The 27,336-nt window shown below is 37.6% G+C and overlaps 1 protein-coding gene and 1 non-coding gene across 4 annotated transcripts in view; both read right to left on the bottom strand.

The window, feature by feature from the left end:
* The window catches only part of CDK6 (cyclin dependent kinase 6), a 236,561-nt gene that overhangs the window by 83,368 nt on the left and 125,857 nt on the right, over positions 1 to 27,336 (bottom strand). The gene's annotated exons all lie outside the window — the stretch shown is intronic.
* Positions 16,147 to 16,253, bottom strand: LOC129041901 (U6 spliceosomal RNA). Its single transcript, XR_008504007.1, has one exon. It is a non-coding gene; the product is annotated as a U6 spliceosomal RNA (small nuclear RNA).

The raw sequence follows: 27,336 nt of genomic DNA, 5'->3' as shown, positions 1-27,336 counted from the left end.
CCTGTGGCAGGTAGCTTCTTTTATCCTGGAAACTGTTAGGGCTTTCAAATGGCCTAAGAAATATTCCACAAAAATTATAGTGTACCATCATTTTGCACTAAACTCCTGCACTAGGCCCCAACAGACTGGACTAAAAGTTAAAATGGAGTCACTCATGCTCACCAAACCAAAACTGGGTAAATCAGGAGAGACAGAGAAGTCAAAAGAGAAAGACAGCCTAATTTCCCAAACAGGCCAGTTTCTATCTTAAATCAGCATGACAATGAAGTTCCCTCTGTTTTAATCTTTACAACAGAGTAACTTGAAGTAACCTGATGTTAAGCAGTTATCTATTGTTCTGTCTCCCTGTCCCTTACATGGACATAACTTTGAAATGACCAAGCTGCTTTCTGTTCTTTTGTTTCTGCTTTCTTCTGCCCCTTTTCTGTCTATAAAGCCAGTCTCCTTTGTTTGACTAATTGGAACACTTATTCTATTTTACAGAATGTGGCGTTGTCCATTTCTAGAATTGCAATAAAGCCAACTGAGATCTTTAAACTAAATTTGTTGGAATCACAGAAGTGATTACAATGATATCTAAGAAAAACATATATTACATATTTTAACTATCTTTTAGTAACTGAAAGTACTTTTTTCTCATTTATGTATTTATTTATTTTTGTACGTGAGTAAGTTCTTTAGCGGTGATTTCTGATTTTGGTGCACCCATCACTTGAGTAGTGTACACTGTACCCAATGTGTAGTCTTTTATCTCTCACCCACCTCCCGCCCTTTCCCTGAGTCCCCAAAGTTCACTGTATCATTCTTATGCCTTTGCATCCTCATCGCTTATGAGTGAGAACATACCATGTTTGGTTTAACATTCGTGAGTTACTTCACTTAGAATAATGGTCTCCAATTCCATCCAGGTTGCTGCAAATGCCACTATTTTGCTCTTTTTATGGCTGAGTAGTATTTCATTTTATATATATATATATATACACCACATTTTCTTTATCCACTTGTTGACTGATGGGCATCTGGGCTGGTTCCATATTTTTGCAACTGTGAACTGTGCTGCTATAACATGCGTGTGCAAGTATTTTTTTCGTACAACTTATTTTCCTTTGGGTAGACACCCAGGAATGGGATTGCTAGATCCAATGATAGAGCTACTTTTAGTTCTTTAAGGAATCTCCACACTGTTTTCTATAGTGATGTACTAGTTTACATTCCCACCAACAGTGTAAAAGTGTTCCCTTTTCACCACACCTGTGTCAACATCTATTTTTTTTTTTATTATGGCCATTCTTGCAGGAGTAAGGCAGTATTGCATTGTGGTTTTGATTTGCATTTCCCTGATAATTAGTGATGTTGGACATTTTTTCATATATTTGTTGGCCATTTGTATATCTTCTTTGGAGAATTGTCTATTCATGTCCTTAGCCCACTTTTTCAAAGGAATGTTTGTGTTTTTTTTCTTGCTGATTTTGTTTGAGTTCCTTGTAGATTCTGGATATTAGTCCTTTGTTGGAAGTATAGATTGTGAAGAAAAGTACTTTTAAATCACTATTGTAGCTACTTAAAAGAGAACTCTGACATATGGCAAAAATAGAAGCAGGGCCTCGTGATACCCTCTGTGAAAGCCTTCCAGAATATTCTGAGAGAGGAAGCAGATTCCTACTCCACACTCCTGCAGTACACCTCTCTTACAGCCCTTGCTGACATCTGGTGTGACCAGAAGAATCTGCTTCCATCTCTGTTACCCCCACAAAATTGAATGCTACAGTGGCAGGGACTGGGGTTTACTAGCTAATCTTTGGATCCCCAATGCTTAGTGCAATATCTGACATATGGCAAGCATTCAATGACTATTTGTTAAATGTATGACCAAGAAAAGTATCTTTTCTGATAAAGAAGTTCTTCCAAATTTGCCCCCAAACTCCAAAAAATGAACTCTGCCCAAAGCAGCAAATCAAAACGAGGAAAAAATCCATGTGTTTGTGTGATTCTGAAGGTATGAAAAGTGTTCTAGATTAATAATTATGGCAATAGAATAAAATTTATACATAATAGCTTAAAAAAGATTTCTTGTAAAGAATAATTTTGGCCTCTTGTTGGCATTGGCTCATATACATGTATAATTGCCTAAGGCATTTATTTATCTATTTATACTGAGGTGTACACAAATCTTAACATGTTCGATGTATATTTACACATGTACACACCTATATAAACACCACTCAGACCAACATATAGAATACTTACATCACCACAGAAGGTCCTCTTGTATTTTTCCTAGCAATACCATTCCTGCACCCCTATTTATATAACCATAGATTAATGTTGCTGGTTCTTGAATTTCATATAAAAGAATCATGTGTTTTGCTTCTTTTGCTCAAGATAATATGTAAAAACTGTGTATGCTGTTGTAGTTACCAGTATATAGTTTTCTCTCTTTCATTGCTGTGTAGTATTCCATTGCATCATTATGCCAGAGTTTGTTTAGCGATTTTTTCTGTTGATGGTTATTTCTAGTTTTTGGATACAGTAAAATAAACATTCTGCTTTGAACATTTTTGTACATGTCTCTTGTTGGATACAGGCATGCATTTCTCTTGGGTATATATAGAGAGTAGGCAAATGTTTAGTAGATACTACCAGTTTTCCAAGTGGTTGAACCATTTTACACTCCCACCAGAAATGTATGAGAGTTACAGTTTCTCCATATCTTGGCCAACAGTTGATATTCCCAACCATTCGAATTAGTGTGTAGTGGTACTTTCTGTACTTTTGACTGAATAATTTGTATTCTAAAAGGATAATATAATCTGGATTTATTAAAGCACTAACTAGACTTTCTTGGTAATGATAGAATAAATAGTATCTGTCATTTGTGACTAACATTTTAAATTGTCTTAAACTATTGTGTGACTCAGTAGTTCAAGACAACTGTAAAATATTAGGCTTTTTTCTCACTTTTGTCCCTTCTATGTCTGACTTAGCAAACTCCCAACTCTTTAAGCATCTGTTTGTCCTCCTCTTGAGGTGTATAGACTATATATACATTACACACACACACACACACACACACACACACACACACAGTTCTTAGACAATCAATTTAGGCATTGAAAAAGAATTGAACTTAGTATTCTGAAATGTTTGTTTGAACATTAATAATGTAAACGTTTTAGAAGCTGTTGGATAGTAGTTTTTACTAGATTTCTTCTATGGATATAATTCTGAAACATCATTATACACTAAACATACAACCATATTTGTCAGTTTATAGCCCTGTAGCTTAGTTAAGGGGCAAACCACATTCCCTCTAAAGAGGTCATGCAGTCACATTTCCATTTGTTGTGAGTCTTCCCATTCACCCACGCATAGAATTTAAAAATGGGGAACCACAGCAACTATTTTGGGGGAGGGAGGCTGAAGGACAATAATCAGTGTACACATGGTGTCGTTTTTTCCTTGTAGTTTAGAAACTCTGAATTAGCGTAGGAATTATTTTTTTTAAGTCAACAAACATTTGCAGAGTGCTACTTGGTGGCCAACACTCAGTGCCAGTGAACTCTAGGGTATGGTTCTTGCCCTTACAAGGCTCACAGGCTTTACAGGTAAACATGCATCACAGGGGTTCGTTGTACTGATTATTTCATCACTCAGGTGTTAAGCTTAATATCCATTATTTTTCCTGATCCTCTCCTTCTTCACACCCTCCACCCTCCAATAGGTCCCAGTGTATGTTGTTCCCTTCTATGTGTCCACATGTTCTCATTGTTTAGCTCCTACTTGTAAGTGAGAACATGCAGTATTTGGTTTTCTTTTCCTGTGTTAGTTTGCTAAGGGTAATGGCCTCCAGCTCCAGCCATGTCCCTGCAAAGGACATGATCTCATTTCTTTTATAGCTGCATAGTATTCCATGGTGTATACGTACCATATTTTCTTTATCCAGTCTATCACTGATGGTCATTTGGGTTGATTCCAAATACCCATAAAGAAATACATGAATGATAAAGAAAATGATTCTTTGCTATTGTGAATAGTGCTGCAATGAACATACACGTGCATGTATCTTTATAATAGAATGATTTATATTCCTTTGGGTATATACCCAGTAATGGGATTGCTGGGTTGAATGGTACCTCTGTCTTTAGGTCTTTGAGGAATTGCCACACTGTCTTCTACAAAGGCTGAACTAATTTACACTCCCACCAACAATGTATGAGCATTCCTTTTTCTCCACAACCTCACCAGCATCTGTTATTTTTGACTTTTTAATAATAGCAATCTGACAGTGTGAGATAATATCTCTTATGGTTTTGATTTGCATTTCTCTAATGATCAGTGATGTTGAGATTTTTTTCCTGATTGTTGGCTGCATGTATGTCTTCTTTTGAAAAGTGTCTGTTCATGTCATTTGCCCACTTTTTTATGGTTTTTTTCTTGTAAATTTGTATGTTTCTTATAGATGCTCCATATTAGACTTTTGTTGGATGCACAGTTTGCAAAAATTTTCTCCCATTCTGTAGGCTGTTTACTCAAAAGAAACATGATAGTTTCTTTTGCTGTGCAGAAGCTCTTTAGTTTAGTTAACTTCCGTTTGTCAATCTTTGCTTCTGTTGCAATTGCTTTTGGTGTCTTTGTCATGAAATCTTTGCCTGTGCCTATGTCCTGAAGGGTATTGCCTAGGTTGTCTTCGTGGGTTTTTATAGTTTTGGGTTTTACATTTAAGTCTTTAATTCACCTTGAGATAATTTTTGTATATAAGGAAGGAGTCCAGTTTCAATCTTCTGCATATGGCTAGCCAGTTATCCCAGCACTGTTCACTGAATAGGGAATCCTTTCCTTATTGTTTGTTTTTGTTAGGTTTGTTAAAAATCAGACAGTTGTAGGTGTGCAGTTTTATTTCTGGGCTCTCTATTCTGTTCCATTGGTCTATGTGTCTGTTTTTGTACCAGTGCCATGATGTTTTGGTTACCGTAGCCCTGTAGTATAGTTTAAAGTTGGGTAGCATGATGCCTCCAGCTTTGTTCAAAAAGAAATTCAGCATTTACCAAGCTGAATGACTTTCTCCCCCTCATATAACATCTATTAACATTCTACAGAATTAGTGATCCTTGGAAAACGAGTTGAAAAGCACTACTCTATGACAACGTATGGGATTGAGCACAAATAATCTAAAATAAAATTTGAAATGTATGTATGCACATAATTTAGTAAGAAAAATAAGAGCTAGTATATATTGCTTTAAGCAAGCAAAATATATGAAAACCTGGTTTTGCATTAAAAATGAAAGTAAAAGTTAAGAACCCTTCAGGGCTTTGGTATAACCATTATGGGAGTCAATTACCACTATATATTATTACAGATGTAGATGGTGAGGACATCTTGCTATATATCTGTATTAACTATACTATTTCTATTAGTTCAGATATGCCACATTCAGGTAGTGGCTTTTCTGAATAAATATCTTATTTACTTTCAATTACTTCTTCATGATAAAAGTAGAGTGCAGAACAAATTCTAATTACTTATACTTTCTAGCTGTCTGTACAGCAAATGAGAAGACATTTATTGTAGTATAATGTTGAAGTTCATCAATAATTACTGGGCAATCAACCTATCAAGACAGAAGCTGAGACTATGAAGACAAATAACATATCATGTCTGTCCTGGAAGAGTTCATAGTCAAGCTAGGCAAATGTAAAAAGAAATAACTGTAATACTGTGTGGCTGGAAGTATAATAAGGCATTGAGAAAGTGCTACAGAAACACAGATGACTTCATTAAACAGAATGGGTGATTTATTGCTCCTACAATAAAGTACACACAATGTCTATGTACAATAAAAATATGACTGCAATCAAGAAACTAATATTTATTGAGCACCTATTATATATTGTAAATGTGCATGCCAGAATTTCTTAATTATCAAATCACTATTAGTTTCATAGAATTTCATATTGTTCTCAAAAGGAATATAAAATATTTCTTAGATTTTTGGGCAATTTTATTATTCAGAATCAGAGGGAGCCAAACAAAAGTTTAATTTTACATTTTAGAAAACAGTCTAAGGCAATACCGTCATATGCAAGCAATCCCTCGGATTGGTAATCAGAACTATATAGATTTCACGTGCTTTCATTTCACAGTTAGAGCCAGCAGAGGGAGTAAACCTCTTCAAAGAAAAGACTGAAGTATATATGGAGAAATGTAAGACTTCAGATGTAAAGAATGCCTTTGATAAAAAAGAAAATTTGAGTACTGAGACACAGATGTCAAATATAGGGAAGTACTTTAACTGTACTTTTAAAACTCATTAAATGTAAGCGTAAAAGCAAGAGCAACCACTGAGTAAACTGAAGGATGCCGTCTTACTGCTTTAATGAGACCTACAGGATTGAAAAGTATTAACTTTCCCATATGAAAGTCGTGACAATAAGAAAGCTCTGTAGGCTGGGCGCGGTGGCTCACGCTGGTAATCCCAGCACTTTGGGAGGCCGAGGTGGGCGGATCATCTGAAGTCAGGAGTTCAAAACCAGCCTGACCAACATGGGGAAACTCCATCTCTATTAAAATACAAAATTAGCCAGGCGTGGTGGCACATGCCTGTAATCCCAGTTATTTGGGAGGCTGAGGCAGGAGAATTGCTTGAACCCAGGAGGCAGAGGTTGTGATGAGTCGAGATCGCACCATTGCGCTCCAGCCTAAACAAGAGTGAAAGTCCGTCTCAAAAAAAAAAAAAAAAAAAGTTCTGTAAAACGTGTTCGTAGCAAAATCTGACTGATTGGCATTAACAGGAAGGAATTTCAATAGTCCATTTGCTAATTAGCAAGAGCTACTATCTGATGAGTACCTGTTTTACTCCAAAGATAAGTCCATATACACCAATCACAGTACATTTCTGCCTGAATTTCTAAGGCTATGAAACTGTTACCTATGAAGAGAATGAAAATTATCTTGTGCTGGGCACAGCGGCTCATGCCTATAATCCAGCACTTTGGGAGGCCGAGGTGGGCAGACTGCTTGAGCCCAGGAGTTCCATACCAGCCTGGGCAACATGGCAAAACCCTGCCTCTACTAAAAGTACAAAAAATTAGCTGGGTGTGGTGGTGCGTGCCTGTGGTCCCAGCTACTCTGGAGGCTGAGGTGGGAAAATCACCTGAGCCTGTGAAGTCAAGGCTGTAGTGAGCCGTGATCATCATGCCACTGCACTCCAGCCTGAGTTATGGAGTAAGACTGTGTCTCAAAAATAAAAAACAAAAAACAAAAACAACTACCTTAGGAACACAAATTCCTTGTGAATATTACAATAAATTCAATTTTTAACCGAACTACACAGGACTAAGCCTTTCTTTGATTTTCCTCGTGTGGAAGAAAAAATTGAGAGAGAAAAATTTTCTGAATGAAAACCAAGCATTTTTACTCACTTTCATCTCTGGTACATCCACAATATTTTTTCATCTTTGCTCTTCACAGGGTACTTCTCGTACCCTTCTCAGTTGGTATTTTTACCATATTTGGTTCACCTACCAAACAAACTAAAACATAATCTGCATAGTGGAAAATTATTAATAGGAATGTCTGTTTTGCACAGGCCCAAACTCTCTTTTTTGCAGGATACTATTTTCCCTGTCTTTTGCTTACCTGTGAACTTATAACATGTATAAATAGGAGGTATTTGTTTTTCTTACCTGGGTTAAGAGAAAGAGATACAAGTAGAGAAAGAAATGGGGGTGCCTAGGCTTGAGAATAACTGGATATGGGCTGAGTTCACAGAGAAACCCTGATCGGCACTCCCTCCCAGCCCTATGTGATCCTGTCTCATATGCCACAAGTTCTTTCAAAAGCTCTATTACCTAGTAGCAAAGTGGGCTGGCGTGATCTAGAAGGTGACTCTCAGGACCAACTGGTAGGTTTATTTTTCCATTTTATTATCTGTTTTCTAATTTATTCATTTATGCTTTAAACTTTTCCTGCATCCTAGTTTATATAGGTATATTCTAATTAATTCATCATTATATACTTTAACATGTTTTAATTTTTCATAATGAGTAATATGTAAATACAATCGATGCTTGTTGAAAATAATTCTTTTTCTTTTGTGCTACTTGGATTGAAGGCTTTTACATTTACAGTCAATCTTTCTTTTCCAGTCATAAAAGCAGTTAGTGCTATGAATTAGCCTCTGTGAATAGCTTTGGTCATATTGTCAGCTTTCATGTAGAGTTCACTGTCGTCATGTGAAGTCACTGTTACACATTAAATAGGCAAGAGAAAAGGGGGATTTTACAGATTGTGAGAAGTTTATAGTGAAATTGGGGAATGGCAAGTTGATAAGCTGAATGGCTGAAATGTCAGTTACCAGGTACCCTTGGGAATAAGTAAAGACCAAGACTCCAAGTTGCCTCCTGCTCAGTGTACAAAACGTCTGTTCATAATCATTTATGTGGTCATCTACTTGCTGAAGATGATCTAAATATCAGCCATTTATTAGTCTCATCTTTAGTCGTCTGTAAACACCATACAGTATAGTGGGTATGTGACTAGATGGACTAAGGGAAAGAGTCCCTGACTGAGATTTTGAAACCTGAGCTTTTGTTCCAGATATACTCTGGATATTAGTTATAAATAAATATTTATATCCAGATATACCTCTGGATATTAGTTATAAATAACCTTTGTATATTTATTACATTGCAAAAAAGTAATTTTATATTGCTAGGCCCTAGTTTCTCAACTACAAAATCAAGAAGTCACATTTGATTATTTCTAAAGTCTTTCCAACTCCAGAATCCTATAATTGAGAATAAATAAATTCTACATGCTCAGTGTCACCATCTGAACATTGCACTGTGTACCAATACATCCAGGTCAGTGATGCTGTTCACAGAAACTTGACATTTACAGAATCAAACTTTAACCAAGAGGAAAACTGAAAGAACATTAATAATTACCCAATAAAATTTGTGATTCCATAAAGCAAAATTGGAATTCCAGAAGAGCCTGTGAAGAACCTTTAAGAGTTATTTAGCCTGAGTGGCAAAAGGCAAAACCACATATCACTTATCAGTGTAGCTACAGGCTAGAGAACAATCATGTCTGCATGTCATGTAACATGGGAGAGGCTGTTGTCTGTCTCGTGTTCTTTTCGGAATCAAGCATCATTGTTCAAACAGAAATGTGTAGTGATTGTGCTTCATTAGGTAAGCATCCAAATTTATTACAAAATATGCTCAGAGTGGCCATTTCAGAAGACATGTCTGTCTCTGAAATAGACAATTATATATATATATAAAAGACCACAGCAAAAGGGAATGACATGGGATATAATTTTTCTGTTCCTACCCATTGAAATATATCTCTGGTTTGTGTCTTTAGAAATTACCAAAGAGAAAAAGATGATCTCAAATGACTGAAATTACTTGTAGACAGAAGGATATTAACCTCCTACAACATATTAAAAAGTTTGGGAGGGAGAAATTTAAGCTACACATGATACTTCTGGAAATTCCATTCTGTTTCATGCAAATGATCAGTGAAAGTTATAATGATACAAAGTTATGTCAATAATAGACTTTTAAAGAACCAGGTATAAATGGCAGTGTAAATATACAAATCATCTTGGTTTCTTTTAAACATTACCAAACAAATATGATCCTAGGACGAAGGCAGAAATTAGGGGAAAAAAGCCTCATAGCTTCTTTGTTGGTGATTAAGGGACTCTGAGGTAAAAAAAAAAAAGAAGAAAAAAAACCCAACAAAAATCAAGAAGCAATGCTCAAGGTAATAAGTGCTTTCATGTTTCCAGTTCTCATATCTGAGGGCACTGGATCAAGCTAAAGGACAAAGAGATAAGGACAATATTGCAAGTTACGAACAAATGGCAGATAAAAGAGCTCTTCTGGGTTCTGATTAAGTGACAGCATTCTACACATTCTTTTGACTTGAGAAAGTCAGACTAAGAGCAGCAGCTAAGTTCCTTGTGAAGCCCCGCTAAATAAGCGTATCTGCATGCTTTCACATTCTGGCAGGACAGGATTCCTCCCCTTTCATTGAACAGAGACATGTTCTCTGGGCTCACAGCAATAATGCGCCTCTGCTTCAACTTCCATAAAAAAGCATAAATGTGTATGCTGAAAGCACAGAGAAGTTTTGTGCTTTGGGACGAGGTGGCCGGGAGCCAATGTTTACAATCCCCTGGGTGGGGAAGGCAGGCTGAAAGGCTCAGGACGGCAGGCTTTAAAAGTCTTTGCTGTTGCCGCCAGTGACCTTCGCCTCTGTTTTCAAAGCAGCTCTCACGTTAACCCCTTGGATTCTGTGTGCACTGGAGCTGCACAAAGGAAATACCTTTCTTTGAAGGACACCTCTCTCACGCACATCGGTTTCTGATTTCAGCTGCAGCAGCTCAGAAACACTGGATTAAGAAAGAAGCATGTATTCAATCTGCTGTCAGACCCATGGGCATGTCAGCGGTATTGGATCTGGGTTTCGGAGTGTGCTCTGTTCTACAAAGTGAAAGTTTCCAGCTTTAGGCAATGGACTCAAGGTTATAAACCAGGGGATTGTGAAACATGAGCATATTTGGTCTCCAGGGGAGAAGGAAGCATCCAATTTATGCAGAAATGCTCTTTTCCCAGCTAGCCAATGAGAGGCGAGGCTACAAGAGTGGGCTTCCTATTGGGATCTCCTGACTAGAAGAATGGTGCTTAAAATTAAAGACAGGCTAAATTGCTAACAGGCCAACTTAAAAAGCAGCTGAAGAGAAAACACCAGTTGTAGAAATGAAAAGGGAGTTTTCGTGTTATGAAATCAAAGCTGACCACATTTAGCTTATTATTATATGTTGTTGTTTCACGGGGAAAGAATTAATAATCTTTTATTCTTAATGCTAAGAAGATCCTACAAAATCTTACCATATATGTGTATTTTTTTAATAGTCTTTACTAAGTTACTCAAATGATGATATTCAAGAGTGGTATTATTTAAGGCCTCAAAATGTTTTCAGTACACAAGATTTACTTTGAAAAAACTGGTTCGATATGTCAGGGACCAGAACAAATGATTTACTTTGAAAAAACTGGTTCGATATGTCAGGGACTAGAACAAACACTTTGGTCTATGAGAAATTTTGTGGATTTAAAGATGTTTGTCATCTAAACATTGATCATCATTGACATTGTCACCCCTTTATTGAATGGACGGCATATGGAACCCTGGGGTCATGAATTGTGCAATTCTAATATTCAGAGTCTATGAATTCCTAACACATTTCCTGTCTTCAAGAGGGTTAAGATTTCTGGAGAAGAAAATGAAAAGCAACACACACCAGAAAATTTAACCGATTTGCAAAAAAGTCATTAAGTCTTACTAAAATCATCCAATCAAATATGAGACAGCATTGAGAGAGAGAATTTTCTCTTCACATTTGGAGATGAAGCCTGGCCTCTACGTTACCAGGCAGCCATCTATAATGTCATAAAGTACATGTATACTGTAGCTGGAAGTCATCTTAGGAATATTTGAGAGAACTGTTTTTCAGGACTAATAATTGGCTCTTAATAAGTGCTTCTGAAAACAGTTAATAACATTTCAGCTTCTCGAAGAATGCTTAATAGTAATCATAACTATCGGCCTGGCTTTCATTACAGACCAAACAACCTGTTCCTTGTTATCTATTGTGGAAGTCAATGGTGATTAAGTAAATATATTTTACTCTAATGCAGAAACTGACTAGAAGGAATGTTTTGAGAAGCTCATAGAAACCCCAGAGCTGCACAACAGAGAAGACATAGCCAAAGAAAAACAGCCGAAGTTTATCAAGGGTCTTCCATATGCCTGGCACTTCACTAAAGATTTCACACATTTTATGTTATTTAAACATAAAAACTTGTGAGATAGGCACATAATTTTTTACCCATATTTTAGGTAAGATACTGATATTCAAACATGTTAATAACTACAGTAGTCCGACAACTAGCCACTTGTCAGAGATACAATCCAAACCCAGGTCTAACTCCAGAGTCTGCAAGTAACCACTGAGTATGACAACCATGCAGGCAGACAGCCCTCTACCACTGCAGAGAAGCCCCCGGGAAACATATTTCACAGCTCTAACCAATTGGTGTACATTGCAATTACTATTTTATTGGGGACTCCAAGGCATGTCAATCTTTTAAGAAGGAAGCTGTGTTCAGTTGGAGATTTTTCATCGTATTACTGAATTAAAAGTCACATATGACTTCTATCAGAGGTTGAGAAGCTGTAATACTTGGTTTCTGCAATAGATTTACTAACATTTATGTATTAATTTCACATTTTAAATGGAATCTAAAAGTAGCAGATGAAATTATGCTATCACAAATTTTCATGTTTTACAAGCCAGTTGGAAAATGTTTTATTCACAGGCTACAGGATCCATATTCTCATCATTTCCAGTCTGGGCCCCTCACTTCTACCCAAAGCTTTTAAGATGTTGTTTCTTATTTGTCTCCATAAATGAATCTTGTCTTAAAAAAAAAACTGCTGTGAAATCAAAGAAAATAATTGTTGCCATCTTTTACAGTAATGACATGTCACTTAAAAAGTTTTCAGCTTAGACTCCGTTTTTTGAAGCAGCTTCTATGAACTAATAACCTAACAGCTCTCCATGAACTTTAATTATTGCAATAGAATTATTAGGCACCACCAGTTACAACTGAACTCCTCCACACACAGTATAAAGTTAAAACTGTACAAATGAAGCCAAAATATGCACAGCTAAAAGGAATGTTACAGGGGGGCCTCTCTTAGCGAACAAAGCAAGCTCAGTTTGGCTCTTTTTCCCTCGCGCTACCACATCCGCACATCGTTAGTTGGAAAATTCCTGATATATGCTGTAATTTTTTGTGCTTTTTTTTCCCCCAGTACACTTGAGGCTTTAATGTCCAGATGCCATTTTCCCCCTTATCTGTCCCTGTTTGGGGCTCTGCCAGCTATGGTCAACAATTAATACAGCCGAAGAAAAAAATACAGTACGCTCCCTGGCAACTGGTACAGCCTCGCAGGAAATACCAAATAAAAACTTGATTATGTATTGTTTAACCATTTTGTTTGCCTGTAGGCCACCCTGTCGTCGGTGTAATTCAGACGAGCATGCTTCATCTGGACGGTCTGTGCACTGCACCATTGTTCCCAGAGTCTGTCACGCACAATCACTGGCTTCAGCCTGTGGCCCTCTAAATGAAAGGAGCAGATTTGTGGCAGCTTTCCAACCTGCATTCCTTTTAATTAGTCAACTTGTGGCCCAATGTTATAATAGATAAGTAACCTCTTAATATTCATGTAATTAATTTATTTTTTTCTCATTCAGTTATAAGCCTTTGCATGGTAGAAAAAAGGCTTTTTCCTATATGGGCTCTGGCTTATGAAATAAGCATGCTACTATTATAAAGAACATCAGAGACCATGTCTCAGTGATTCTCCAGGAGGACAATTCCAGAAACCACAGTATGCCCATACCTATATTTTAAGCATATTATTTTTGCATTTAAAATAGTAACATATCTTTCTTTTGTATGAATTTGATTTATGTAAGATGAATCATCTTGTTGCAAACTTCAACTGGGCTGATAAATTTTAACTGATAAATTAGTTCACTAACAGAGACAGAAAGCTTTCACATTTTAGGATCCCTTTTAAAGCAAGGCTGACATGAAAAGTGGCCAGGAGTTCCCAAAGTACTAGGAAGTCCTCTACTCTAGACCTCGATTAAGTCAATAATTAAACTGCTGATGCTGTTAGCTATTAGCACATGATGAACCTTTAAAAAGATAAGTTGATTTCTATAAATACTAATAATGCCCCTTGGTAACAGGAATCAGAATGGCTTTTAAAAGCTCCATATTTAAGTTCTTTCAACTATTTAAATTTTTCTACTAAACCAAATTCTCCTCAAAGGCAGAACATCATTTTTACTTCTTTCATGTCCTCATGGACAATACACATGGTGGGTGAAATACAGATATATCTGTACTACTCTCACATATTCTTATTAGCACTTCTCACGAGATTTATGAGACATTTACAATGTCACATCAACAATTAATTAATTCATTCATACATATACAAATGTGCCTACTAGGTGACAAGCATTGGATCTCAGTTGCAAAGATGACACATAGATGATGAAGTCATCATATCTGTTCTCAAAAGCTCACAGTTGAGCAGAGGAGGCAGACATGTAACTGACCAATTGCATGAGCTCTGTGTGAGGTAGACGTATATAATTTAAAAACCTGGGTTCAAATCCTGTCTCCTCTTTTATGAGCTACATCACCTTGGCTAAATAGCTTAACCTCTCCATGCCTCTGTTTCCTCACCTGCAAGATGGAGAATCATAGTACCTGCTTAATAGGGCAACTGGAGAATTATATGGATAAGGTACATAAAGTACTCTGCAGGTGCCTGGCTCTATAAACTTTAGCTATCAGCAAATGTTATATACACATCAACTCCACAGGGGTGAGGCGGGTTGCAGGACAGGGGTATCTAGTGTTAGAGGCTTCAGCGAGGAGGCGCAAGGGCATGACTGGTACAGAGAGCAACATGAGCAAAAGTTGAGGAGTATGAAACTGCATGGACCAGATAACAGGACCCCGAGTGTTACTTGACAGAACTAGGACTTCATCCTGAGGAGAAGGGGAGGTACTAAAGGGTTTTATGCAGGGCACGTATGTCATATATGCATTATTCTACATTTGCATTCTGATAACTGTGTAGGATTGAAATTGGAGATGATCCTGAAGGCAGGGATCTCAATGAAAAGGCTGCAATGATCCAGATGCTCTGGGAGGAAGATGTATAAAACCACAGCAGTAGGAGAGGCAAGGCAGGAAGAATAACTTTAAATGAGTCAAATGAGGGAGAAAGAAAGATTAACTGAATCTAGGATAAGTCCCAGGTTTCTGGCCTGGGTGGCCAGGTAGATGGTGAGGCCATCAGCCTGAATAGGGACCCAGAAGGGAATGACTGGAAGGCTTGCTACTTAGGATGATATTCAGAAAGATATTTGGGTCTGGGGCTCAAGGGAGTGGACCGAGTTGGACACAGATGAGTTCCCTGCCTCCAGGATTACCTCCACAGCGGAGGAGACTGTTGAAGGAGATAGCATGTACAGGCTATGTGCCATAGCGCAGAACCTTTGAGGAAGGCAGAGGTGGGCAATCAGCGGAGAGGAGTGAGAGACGTGGAAGGAAAAGCAGGATACTACGATGTCACAGAAGTCAAGGTGGATATTTACATGAAATAACTAATAGAGAAGCATACATGTACCCGAAGATGCCAAACAAGGTGAGGTCTTTAGAATATCCACTGCGGTAACATGATGGGAGCAGAAGGCTGCCTGCACAAAATTGAAGGGTTAATGACATCCAGAGTGAAGTCCTTAGTTACAGAAGAAAAGAGACAGACGACAGAGCCAACTGAAGCTGCTCTCTCTGCCTACCATGCCTTTCCCACTTGCCTCTAACTCTGCCCAGAACCTCTGGCCCCTTTAAGGCTTCTTTGGAAAACAGTGGGTACAGATTGTGCTTGAAGGCATGGGGGCAGCAGAGACATGATGGAACCAGGATCTGGAGAGGATCAAAGTGGATGGAATCAAGTGCCCAGGTAGTGAGATTAGAAGACCACTGACTCCAAGGCTACAGACTCAGAAGTGAAGATGAGCACAGAAAAACATAGATTAATTTGCAAGTATATGTTGTAGAGATGCACTGATGGAATTCACATTCAAAGGTTTATTCACTTGATTAAAATACAAACCTAATATTATCATTAACAGGGGCAATCTCTGGTTTGTGAAGCCTAAAGCTTACACACTTTTTTTTTTTTTTGAGACGGAGTCTCACCCTGTCGCCTAGGCTGGAGTGTAGTGGCGCGATCTCCACTCACTGCAAGCTCCTCCTCCCGGGTTCACGCCATTCTCCTGCCTCAGCCTCCCGAGTAGCTGGGACTACAGGCGCCTGCAACCACACCCGGCTAATTTTTTGTATTTTTAGTAGAGACAGGATTTCACCGTGTTAGCCAGACAGTCTCGATCTCCTAACCTCGTGATCCGCCTGCCTGGGCCTCGCAAAGTGCTGGGATTACAGGTATGAGCCACTACGCCCGGCCAAAAAAAATATGGAATGCTTCACGAATTTGTGTGTCATCCTTGCGCAGGGGCCATGCTAATCTTCTCTGTATCGTTCCAATTTTAGTACATGTGCTGCCGAAGCGAGCACCTTATACACTTTTAAAAAGCCGACAAATACCACAAAATGCAGAAATAAAATCACAATATTTTGATTAATAAACGGACACCTCCACTAGGAAACTCACTTGCCCTGTGTTATTTTTGGGCACATACTAGTTGACTGTCTTTCATCTGACAGCAATTTTTGAAATATTTTCTATAGGAAGATAACATGGTTGATCAAAAATTATTTTTATTGACAGCTGTGATGCAGAAAACATGTCACTTCACATGTGCTCACTGTTGGTGGTAGCGCTACAGGTTTTAGCCATCATCAAATAGAATATTGATAAAATCTATTTTGGCTGATTCTTATAAGGCTGATTCTTATAGAAGAAAAATTGCATGGTTATTTCTATCATTAAATATGTTGCATTATCAAGTATATTCTTTTTTTTTTTTTTTTGAGACAGAGTCTCACTCTGTCGCCCAGGCTGGAGTGCAGTGGCATGATCTCGGCTCACTTCAACCTCCGCCTCCTGGGTTCAAGTGATTGTCCTGTCTTAGCCTCCCGAGTAGCTGGGATTACAGGTGTGCACCACCATGCCCGGCTAATTTTTGTATTTTTGGTAGAGACAGGATTTCGCCATGTTGGCCAGGCTGGCCTTGAACTCCTGACCTCAGATGATCCACCTGCCTTGGCCCCCTAATGTGCTGGGATTACAGGCATGAGCTACCATGGTCGGCCTCAAATATATTTTCTTATTATGAAAAAACTTCCATCTTAACTAGGCATTGATGAGAATAGAAACATTTGCTTTCAAGGTACATGTCTGTTGCCTTGAAGAATTCTCCTCAGACTAGTCTTTGGCTCAGTATGTTTCAAATCTTGTTTCTCCTCCACTACCCACAGACTTTGGTGCCAGAGACCATAGGACATGGTCATATTGTGAAATGACCTCTGAATCCCAGGTAAGTCAGTACAGTACTGGTGGAAGTGAATTCCTGGAGGCCATTTCTACACTGGGGTAGCTAGGCATAACTATGTTAGGGGGTTTCTCAATCTGGGCACCTTTGGCATTTGGAGCTGGGTAATTCTCTACTGCAAGGGGCTGTCCTGTGTATTGTAGGATGTTTAATGGTATCCCTAGGCTTCCATCCACTGGATGCCAGTAGCAACATCCCTCTCCCCCATATTGTAACAACCCAAAATGTCTCCAAGCATCAATGAGTGTCCCCTGGGGGATAAAATCATCCCTAATCGAGAACCATTGATATATATGTAACCAGTGAACCCCATATAGAGCTTATAAAACCCAAATGAACTCAACATCCCCTTAGCCAGATATCAAAAATGCCCATGGTCACTCCATTGCCACCTGACACGAGAACTGTGATGGGTGAGGTAGAAGGTTAATCAGCTGCATTTAAAATAGCTCACCTCCACAATTAAAAAAAAAAAAGACCAGATGACCATATTGCTAGAGCCTCTCCCATAACCTTGGTATGTGATGGGGGCTGAAAGTGAGGAGTTCTGAAGCTTAAAACTCATTAGACACAGATAAATCCACTTCTGATCATAATTTTAGTCATAAGCAATGACATATTTTTAAAAATTCTTTTTATACTGCATAACTAATGATATGACATGTTTCATACACATACTGCAAATCTCAAGATGGGTAAAAATACATTTCAAATGACCTCATTAATCATTATAATATGACCTACGGTTAAGTAATCAAAGCACAAAACAAGTATTCTCAATTCTCTTGATAAACATCACATGTTTTATGACATGAACGTGTTATAAAAAGAATATCTGTGTGTTATGTATGCAAGCAACTAAAATTTTAACATTTCACTTATCTTGTAAGATGAATGAAGACTTAGATGTAACTAGATTTCCCGGATTACTTACATTTCTCTCTGTAAGCTCTGCAAGTGTATTATTTTAATCACTTGAATTTTTTCTTGCTTATGTCTTATTATCAGTTGCCTTTTTCCTGCTGTTATGATCCCTATGTTTATCAGCCTAACTCCTTTTCTAGTTTCTGCTTCTAATATGGACCTATTACACTTCAAAATGAATTCAAACACATTTATCAGGTCCCCCATAGAGGGGCCTCAGACTACCTCCCTGATCTCAGCCCTGACCTCTGTCCTTTCTACTTACTCTGTCTCAGCTGCACTGACCTTCTTGCTTTCCTTGGACAGACCAAACTCCCTCCTACCTTGGGGCCTCTGAATTTACTGCTCCCTGTGACTAGAATGCTCTCCTGAATCTTAGCATGCTCTGTCCCTCATCTCCTGCACAAAAGACCTTCTTTGACCACCCTCCCCCTCTAAAATAGATTCCCGGTGTATCACACTCTATTGCACTGCTGGGCCCCAGAGGTTTTATCTAATATATTAATTTGTTTATCATACACCTTCCTGACAAGAATGAGGGGAGATTTTATATATCTCATTAATTTCTGCACTCTCAGCTCAGTGCCTGGCCAGCAGAAACTACAGCAAAACTTGAAGAAATTTTATATAAGAGTATGGATCTAAATAAGAACTCAAGAGGTAGATGTAAGGCTTTAATGATGTGATAGCTACTTGGGTGCTCAGAGCCCTCCTCTCTCTTTTGTTCTTCTGTATTTCTAATTCTATTCCCTTGCTTCTTTACTTCTCTTTACCCCCACAGGCAACCACTATCCTAAGTCTCATGTTTTTCATTTCCTTCCTTAAAAAATGTTAGATTTATCTATAAATATACCTAAATAATATTTAGTTTTGCTTTATACATATTCCATGTGCTTTATAACTTTCTTCATTTTGTTTTATTCCCCTCAGTATTGTTGCTAATATTCATCCATGTTATTGCCTGTAGCTATAGCTCATTCATTTTTTTATTTTCACTGCTGTATAATTCTACTGTGGGAATATACCAGCGTCAATTTAATCATTCTTTTGTATATGAACATTTGGGTTGTTTGGAGTGTTGGTATTACAAACAATGCTGCAGAGTATTCCTGAATATGACTCTTGGTACACATGTGCAAGAATTTCTCTAAGGCATGTAACTTAAGGCATGGAATTGCAGGGTTTCATGGTATAAGCATGTTAAACTGTATAGTTAATACCAAATTATTTTCTAAAGTAGAGTATCATTTTATGTTCCCTTCAACAGAGGATCAGTTTTAGGTGTTTCTTGAAAAAGCAAAGACTTGGTTTTAGAGAAATATTTTAAAAATCTAATCTAACATTCTTTGCCATCGAACTGGTGAGTTTTGTCCATTTACATTTACTGTGATTAAGAATCTATTTGGACATTTTTACCAATCTATGTACTCGACATTCTTTCTTGCATCTCAGGCATTCCTTTTGAGATTATTTTCTTTCTTTTTGAAGTACATCCTTTAGAAAATTCTTGGTAGTGGTAAACTCTCTTGGTTTTTGCTTCTATGAAAATTTCTTTACCTCATTAGTACACTGTGTACTTAGAATTCCATATATACACAAAATAGTAACAAAATATCCAGAATATCCAAAGTATTTTTACTACGATGTGCTTCAGGCACCAAGAGAGGAAGCATATAACAAGTAGTTGTTCACCAAGTAACCAACCTTCTCCTACGTTTTGGGTCCACGCTAAGGCATGCGTAGCAAACACAAATCATTGTTCCTGGTCTCAAAGAGCTTTGAGAAGCATTAAAAAAACTTGGAAATCACATGAAACCTAAGTAGAGAGTGAAGGTTTCATGTAAAGGATGAACTGGGTGGCTTAAGAAGTGCTGTGGGCATTCAGAGCAGGAAGCATCCAAAGAAAGGTGGATCCCAGTCAGGTCATGTTGCAGAAGCTCCTGAATTATGTTTCTACACAACACTACTTATGTGGCCAAACCACACCTTTACCTTGAATCTGAAAAAAGCCAGGGTACGTTTTCTTTGGAGATGGTACTGTGGCTTAACTGAATCCTGAATTGGGCACTAGACAGAAAAGAGCAATATTAAGACAAATGTTCTTAAAGACTAAATTAGAGAATAAGCAATTGTATGAAATGCTAAATACAAAATTCCAGAATTGCAGGTTGAATGTGCTACTCAGTTATTAGTCTAGGTACCAACTCCTTTTCTGAATGGGGGGCATTCCTGCATGGCTTTGTAAAACAAAACAAGACAGTGCAGGTTATACAAGGGCTGGGCTGAAAGCCTCAGGAATTTCTTTTAACTTTTTTGAAAGGTTAATAGCTGAAAGAGTTCTTATATGACACATCTTAAGTAGACTATGTGAAAGAAGTGTATGTTATCTGTGACATTAATTCCTAATCCATAGTACAATGAGTCACTTATTCACTGGAGAATAACCTAACCTATTTGGGAAATGAACCTTTCTGAATATTAACTACCACCTATTCCCAAGAGAAAGTGATCGGTGGAATACAAAATGGCTCAGTACAGAAATAACATTAAAATGCTCATTTTGGCCAGAGTAGTGGCTCACACCTGTAATCCCAGAACTTTGGGAGGCCAAAGTGGGAGGATGGCCTTGAGCCCAGGAGGCTGAGACTGCACAGTGAGCTGTGTTTGTACCACTGCATTCCAGCTTGGACAAAACAGTGAGACCCTGTCTTTTTAAAAAAGCTAATTTTGACTACAGTAGGGAAAGAAATTTACTTTCATAATTAATGAGCTGTTACTTTCCAGTCATCTACCTTCCACTCTATAGAGATTAAATACACAAAATGTCCTTCATGAAAAACAATTTTCTTGTCTTTGTAGAATTTGTCCTGTGGGTGGTAAAGAAGAAAAGCACAACCATGAAGGTCTGTGCTCCAGGGCCACAACTCAATTTTTCTGTGCCATCTTCAACTACTTGCCTACTGGTTGAAAGTAAGCAAGGAACAAAGACTGAAGAAACAGCACTGGATTTCTGGGACTCTGAGATCTCACACTGAGATATGGTGCCTGAAAGCAAAGCAATTAATACTGCCTATACAGTCCATTCACAATAACACACTGATTCATTCTTAGACTCTCAGTGAAAATTCTGCAACTGTCTGGATTTGTGCATTCAATTTCCTGTATTCGAAGAATAGATACGTGTGTAGCCTTGGAAAAAATATATTTTATTTTTCCCCAGATTTCAACATTGTTTAAATAACTGATAATGGAAAGATTTCTTCAACATACTCATTTCAGGAATACCAGAAACACTCTCTCTTTTGAGAAATAATAATGAAAAAAGAGAGAATGGTCTCCCTAAGATGTTAGTAATCTAAACTTTTAGTAAAAGTGATTTCTAAGTAACTGATACAGTAATAAAATGGTTTCATTTGTTTATATTCATTTCTTTACCTGTCTTCATATTCAGGTTCAAAGATGAGTATTACTATTACATAATTTAATTATAGGACTTCACTTTTTCACGTATTAACACATTTAATTCCCACAACAATCCTATTAAGATAGGTACTGTCATTTTCTCTATTTTAGCAGAGAAGAAACCCAGGATACAGAGAGGCTAAAGAATTTATTTAAGGTCACACATCTTGTTAAGTTGCAAAATAACTTTGTATAAAAGATCTGGTTCCAGAATATGTCCCTTTAACCATGTACTGTGGTATTATACTGTGTATAATAGCTGTTATACTGCTTTTTGAAGGAAGCAATGTTTTTCAAAAAAATTATCTCTTTGCCTATATTTGAAAATGGTAGGAGAGAAAAAGTAATATTCCAGGAACACTTGAATCAATTCAAGACGTCAAAAACAATGTTGCCAAGAAGGAAGTGAGAAACAAGGGAAGAAATTCTAAAACAAGATCAATGGAGTCACTGTTTAAAGAAAAGAAAGGACTTATTCTCTTGGAAGGGTGTGAACTATTTATTCACAAATACCTGATGAGATATAGAAAACGTGCGTGCATGCGCACACACACACACACACTCACAGTCTCTTTCTCTCTCACAAGATAAATAAATGTAGTATTAGAAAGAATGCTAGGTATATAATGTTTTAAATTCTGCTGTCTTCCCAGACTCTTCCAACTTAACAATCTCTGGCCTCAAGAACATGACACTATTCTCTTAAGAGAAAAAGCCATTATCAAGTGTATGATATTATGAGCAGCAGAAGAGCAGATGGAGGAAGACACACAGTGGTGATGATGAAATTTTTAGGCATATTTAGTTGTTTAAAAAATCCTCAAACTGAACAGACTCTTACTGGATTATATCCAATATCTAATTTCTAAACTTGTTATTCTTTAGGAATAGTGAGGGAAGACGGGTGAATGAAGGTAATTAGCCCCAAGGAGAGAAAAATCTAAAAACGGCTGAAAAAAAATTTGACGCTTTTCTTTACTAATTCACAGCTTTCTTTGAAACCCCAGTTTGATTATCTGACTTTTGAAATTGAGAAACTAATCTGTGTTACCATTTTTGAGAAATGAATGGATGAGGTGAACCAAGAATGGAGAATGGAGATAAACCAAGACCACACAAATTTGACTATAATGAGTATATATTACTTTTATAATAGACATAAACAGCTTCAAAGTGCATCATCATTACCAATTGCTATTTGGTGAGCATAATCTATGTGATGCCCGTTTCTTCCCTCAAGGTGCTTGTTGTCTAAGGAAAAGAGTAAATTATGGTATTTTGTGGCTGTTTACATTACATAACCCTCATTAGGGTTTAGTCATATAATGACCACAAGTGAGGTATACAATTTTCCAACTTTAGCAAAATCTGAATTATGTGGAGGAAAAAGGAGAAACAGAAAGATAGGTGGCTAATTAATTAGAACATAACCATGTCACTGGCACTTTAGGCCCAATAAAGTAAAACATCTATCATTTAAGTCCTGATAAAAAGAAATATATTTTTTAAAAGGCTCTGTTTGTAAAAGAAAACAAAAAGTCATTTTATGATAGATTCATCTGAATTACAATTGGGATAAACATTAAACCACTAGAAAATTTCTGATTTATACAACTACTAGTGAGATGTCGTATAGAGATTCTTCATTATACAATTTGTTCCGTTTTGAATGAAAATGTTAATCATACCAGGAGAAATTACTATACATATTTAATACCACTGCCAGTAAAAATAGTAGTGATTACATCAGTAGTGGCTACTATGTTCTGAGCATGTGTCAGGACACATCCACAACAGTACAGTATGAAGGCAATTATGACCAGAGATACTTATTTGATTTAAATAAATATATTTTTACTTCTTATTTATCTCATAAAGTAAATTTCATATCAGATTTTGACATGAACATGTTTTCCCCGGATCTACATTTAACAGCCTCCAGTTTCTGTCCCATCTCATTCTTGCTCTCACGTAGTCCCTCGTCACATATCTTTCTTAAAACAGCCTCCACGCTGGTTTCCCTGCCATCAATTTCTTAATTCACACCAAATCCTCCCTACCAATCCACTCATCACATTGTAGTAGACTGTTTTCTTTAGGGTAAAAAAGGTTTTAAAGCACCCTGCTCAACAACCCACATACTTCTTGCTGCTTTGCCGTTGTGTGTGTAAACATGAGCTGATGTTTCTCAACCCCATACCTAGAACACACCTTTCCCTGTGCTTTGCCAGGCAAACTCCTCCTCACTTGTAAGCCTGCCTCAAAAACTAGCTCCCCTGAGAAGCCTTCCCTGACTCTCCTAGATCTAACAATGTTTGTCTCCTAGATTCACCAGGGTTTATCCGGCTAGGTAAGAGTTGTAGAGGCAACTTCAGATTTACATATACATATATGTAACTAAAAGAACATACACATATATACATATATGTATTTTATTTATGCATCCAAATACTGAACATTACTTTTATTATATGAATATATTAATAATGAACAAACATACTATTTAAGTAATATAAATTACATAAATAATATTAATGAAATTCACATCTTTTTAAAAGTTCTTAGTTTAACATAATTTTTCTTACTGCCTCACTGTTTTTAAAAGCAATCCTTAGCTTCCTGAATTTGCGTGAGAAGAACGTTACCTGCTGATTGCTGGTAGATGGCTCATACTCAAAAAGTGTTTACTGATTGTTATTATTAAGGAATCTAAGGAATCATAGTCCCGGTGGGTGTGGTGAGCAATCATTCTTAGTCTAATCAACATTTCCATGAAACTCTAAAGCTTTCTGCTTTCAAAATACGTGGAGCACGTAAGGAAAAAAGCACTGTGCTTTATAAAACATTTTATTAGGGATTGGTGAATATATCAGTGCGCCTCTGAAGGAAACCAACAGCAGATGTTCCTACCTATACAGCGGCACTGCTGCCTTGGTGGGGGTGTATCTCTAGATTAATGAAGGGCCTGTACATTCGTTGTTCACCCAACAGCCATCCCCTGCTTTCCTAGCTAGCATAACCTGATTTTCTTTTGGATAGCAATATGCTTATCTACAGACTGATTGGTCGATGGGTAGCTATGGGATTCAATTATGAGTGATGAAACCTAAAGTGGAAGTTTGAAAAGAGCTTTTGGAAAAGATTGTCTTCCCCGATTAAAGAGACAATAAAACCCTTTTTGGCCCCTGCTTCCTTAACTACTGCTTAGAATACTGTTGTATGTGATATAATGCTTTTGAAGTTGTGGCAGCCATCTTGAGGCCCTGAGGGATGACACAATCAACTAACCAAAGAAGAAGGAATGGAATTTTCCCAATATTTGGTTATCGGAACCAAGATGAGACCATCAAGCAACAGCACCAATTGCAGAATTATCTATCTCCAGACTTCTTATATCAGATTTAAACATTATTATTATTCAAGACACTTTGATTGGATATTTTGTACTTGTAACTAATATATGATGCTATAAATGGGTCCAGAAGAAAATCTGAAGATTCTAGCTTTGGTGATTACCAGTAATGAAGTTAAACAAAGGAGACCAAAGCAGAATTGCCTAGGAAAGGAGAAGCTGATGAGTGATCTTTTTGTTATGATCTGTTTCTATTGCCGTGGAACACCAGATAGAGAGGTGGGGAAAAGTACAGATGAGGGCTGATACTCAGAGGAGACCCGGGCAGACGGATGACTTGGACACTTCTGCACGGAGATGAAAGTTACAGCCATGGACCTGAGTCAGACACAGAAAGGGCTGAAGTCAGAACATGCTGGATGCTTTATTAGAGGACAGGAAGAGCAGAAAGCGCCAGCAAAGGCAATGGCCAGAGGCACTCAGAGGAGACAAAGCAGTGAGCTCTCTCACATTCAGTTAAGGAGTGCAGGAGTGGGAGCTGAAACCCTTTTGGAGAACAATTTGGCATTATCAAATTTTTGAATGTGCATTCTTTGTCCTTTGTCCTGGTAGTACCATTTCTTAAATAATTATCCTAAAAAAAATTAGTATTTCAGTGAAAAAACATAAGCCCAAAGATGTTCACTGCAGCCAAAAAATGAGAAACCACCCAAGTGTTCATCCTGGGAGACTGGGTAAAAATATTATGTAAATTTACACAGTGAAAGTAAGGAAAAGAATAACAGGCTAATATATGTTAGATATGGACAAAATGCCTAGGATAAATGGAAACAAGTAAATAAGAAATCCCAAACAAACAGAAAACCTGTATGTATACTATTATAGGCACATCCACCCTCATGCACACCCATACTGAGGGTTGTATACAAGTAGAAAAAAGTATAAAAGTTCATTTAACAAACTGTTAATAGTGGCTTTTTTTCTGGAAGGAAGGATCATTGAGGATTTTCCCTTTTCATTTTTTTACCTACCTGGAATGTTCAATTTTTTTTTTTTTTTTTTTTTAAGATAGAGTGTCTATCTGTCACCCAGGCTGGAGTGCAGTGGCGTGATCTCTCAGCTCACTGCAACCTCTACCTCCTGGGCTCAAGCAATCTTCCCACCTCAGCCTCCCAAGTAGCTGGGACTACAGGCACATGCCACCATGCCTGGCTAATTTTTTTATTTTTTGTAGAGACAAGGTTTTATCATGTTGCCCAGGTTGGTCTCAAACTCCTGGGTGCAAGCAATCCGCCCGCCTCAGCCTCTCAAAGTGGTGGAATTACATGAGTTAACCACCACACTGGTGGAATGTTCAAATTTTAAAATAATTTTAGCAATGAACAAAGAATGCAGATAAAAAAACTGAAGAAAGAACTGTGACACTTTGGGAGGCCGAGGAGGGCAGATCACGAGGTCAGGAGATCGAGACCATCTTGGCTAAGATGGTGAAACCCCGTCTCTACTAAAAATACAAAAAATTAGCTGGGCGTGGTGGCGGGCGCCTGTAGTCCCAGCTACTGGGGAGGCTGACGCAGGAGAATGGCGTGAACCTGGGAGGCGGAGCTTTCAGTGAGCCGAGATAGCACCACTGCAGTCCGGCCTGGGCAAAAGAGCAAGACTCCATCTCAAAAAAGAACCGTGAGAGTTTAAGGGAGTGGGGACTCGCATATACAAATGCTACAAAGGGAATGTGGAAGAACCTGCAAAAAATGTCACTGGATTTGGTTAACTCTATCTTATAAATGGGGCCATTTCTGTCTAAAAAATTGTCTCCTGAGACCAAATTTCTAAAAACAAAATTACCGAGTAAATGCATGTGAATTAAAAATAAAGCAATTGATGAATATCTTATTTTTCTAAAATATTATGGGACTAACAATACTTGAGAACTATAATCAACTATTGAAAAAATTTGATGCGTTTAAAAACAGGAGTACAAAAATTACAAATGATAAAGAAGCTGATGGAAAATACAAATTGTACTGTGCATATAGTAGCAGCAACATGACCTTTAAATGCAGTTTTTCAGCCCCACACCCTAAAACCAAGAAGTCCTTATAGAAATAAAGATAGAACAATAAATACAAAGAAAATATAAAGACAAGATTTTATTTCAATTTGTGTAAAATTGCTGAGGTCACTCTTGAAAGCTTTTCTTACTTTAAATGGACTATTCAATCTTGTCAAAATCTTAAATATTGTGCTACATTTTTAACATCTACTTGCCAGTAAAATGCATGACAGTGGACAGTTTGGGTATAAGAACATGTGAGTTTCTCTTTTCTCTAGACATTAATCCTATTTATTTATTTATTTGAGACAGAGTCTCACTCTGTAGCCCAGGCTGGAGTGCAGCGGTGTGATC

This window comes from Pongo pygmaeus, chromosome 6 (genome assembly GCF_028885625.2).
Source record: "Pongo pygmaeus isolate AG05252 chromosome 6, NHGRI_mPonPyg2-v2.0_pri, whole genome shotgun sequence".
Taxonomy (NCBI): domain Eukaryota; kingdom Metazoa; phylum Chordata; class Mammalia; order Primates; family Hominidae; genus Pongo; species Pongo pygmaeus.
Note: the sequence above shows the minus strand (reverse complement) of the source record. Positions and strands in the feature narration are given on the sequence as shown.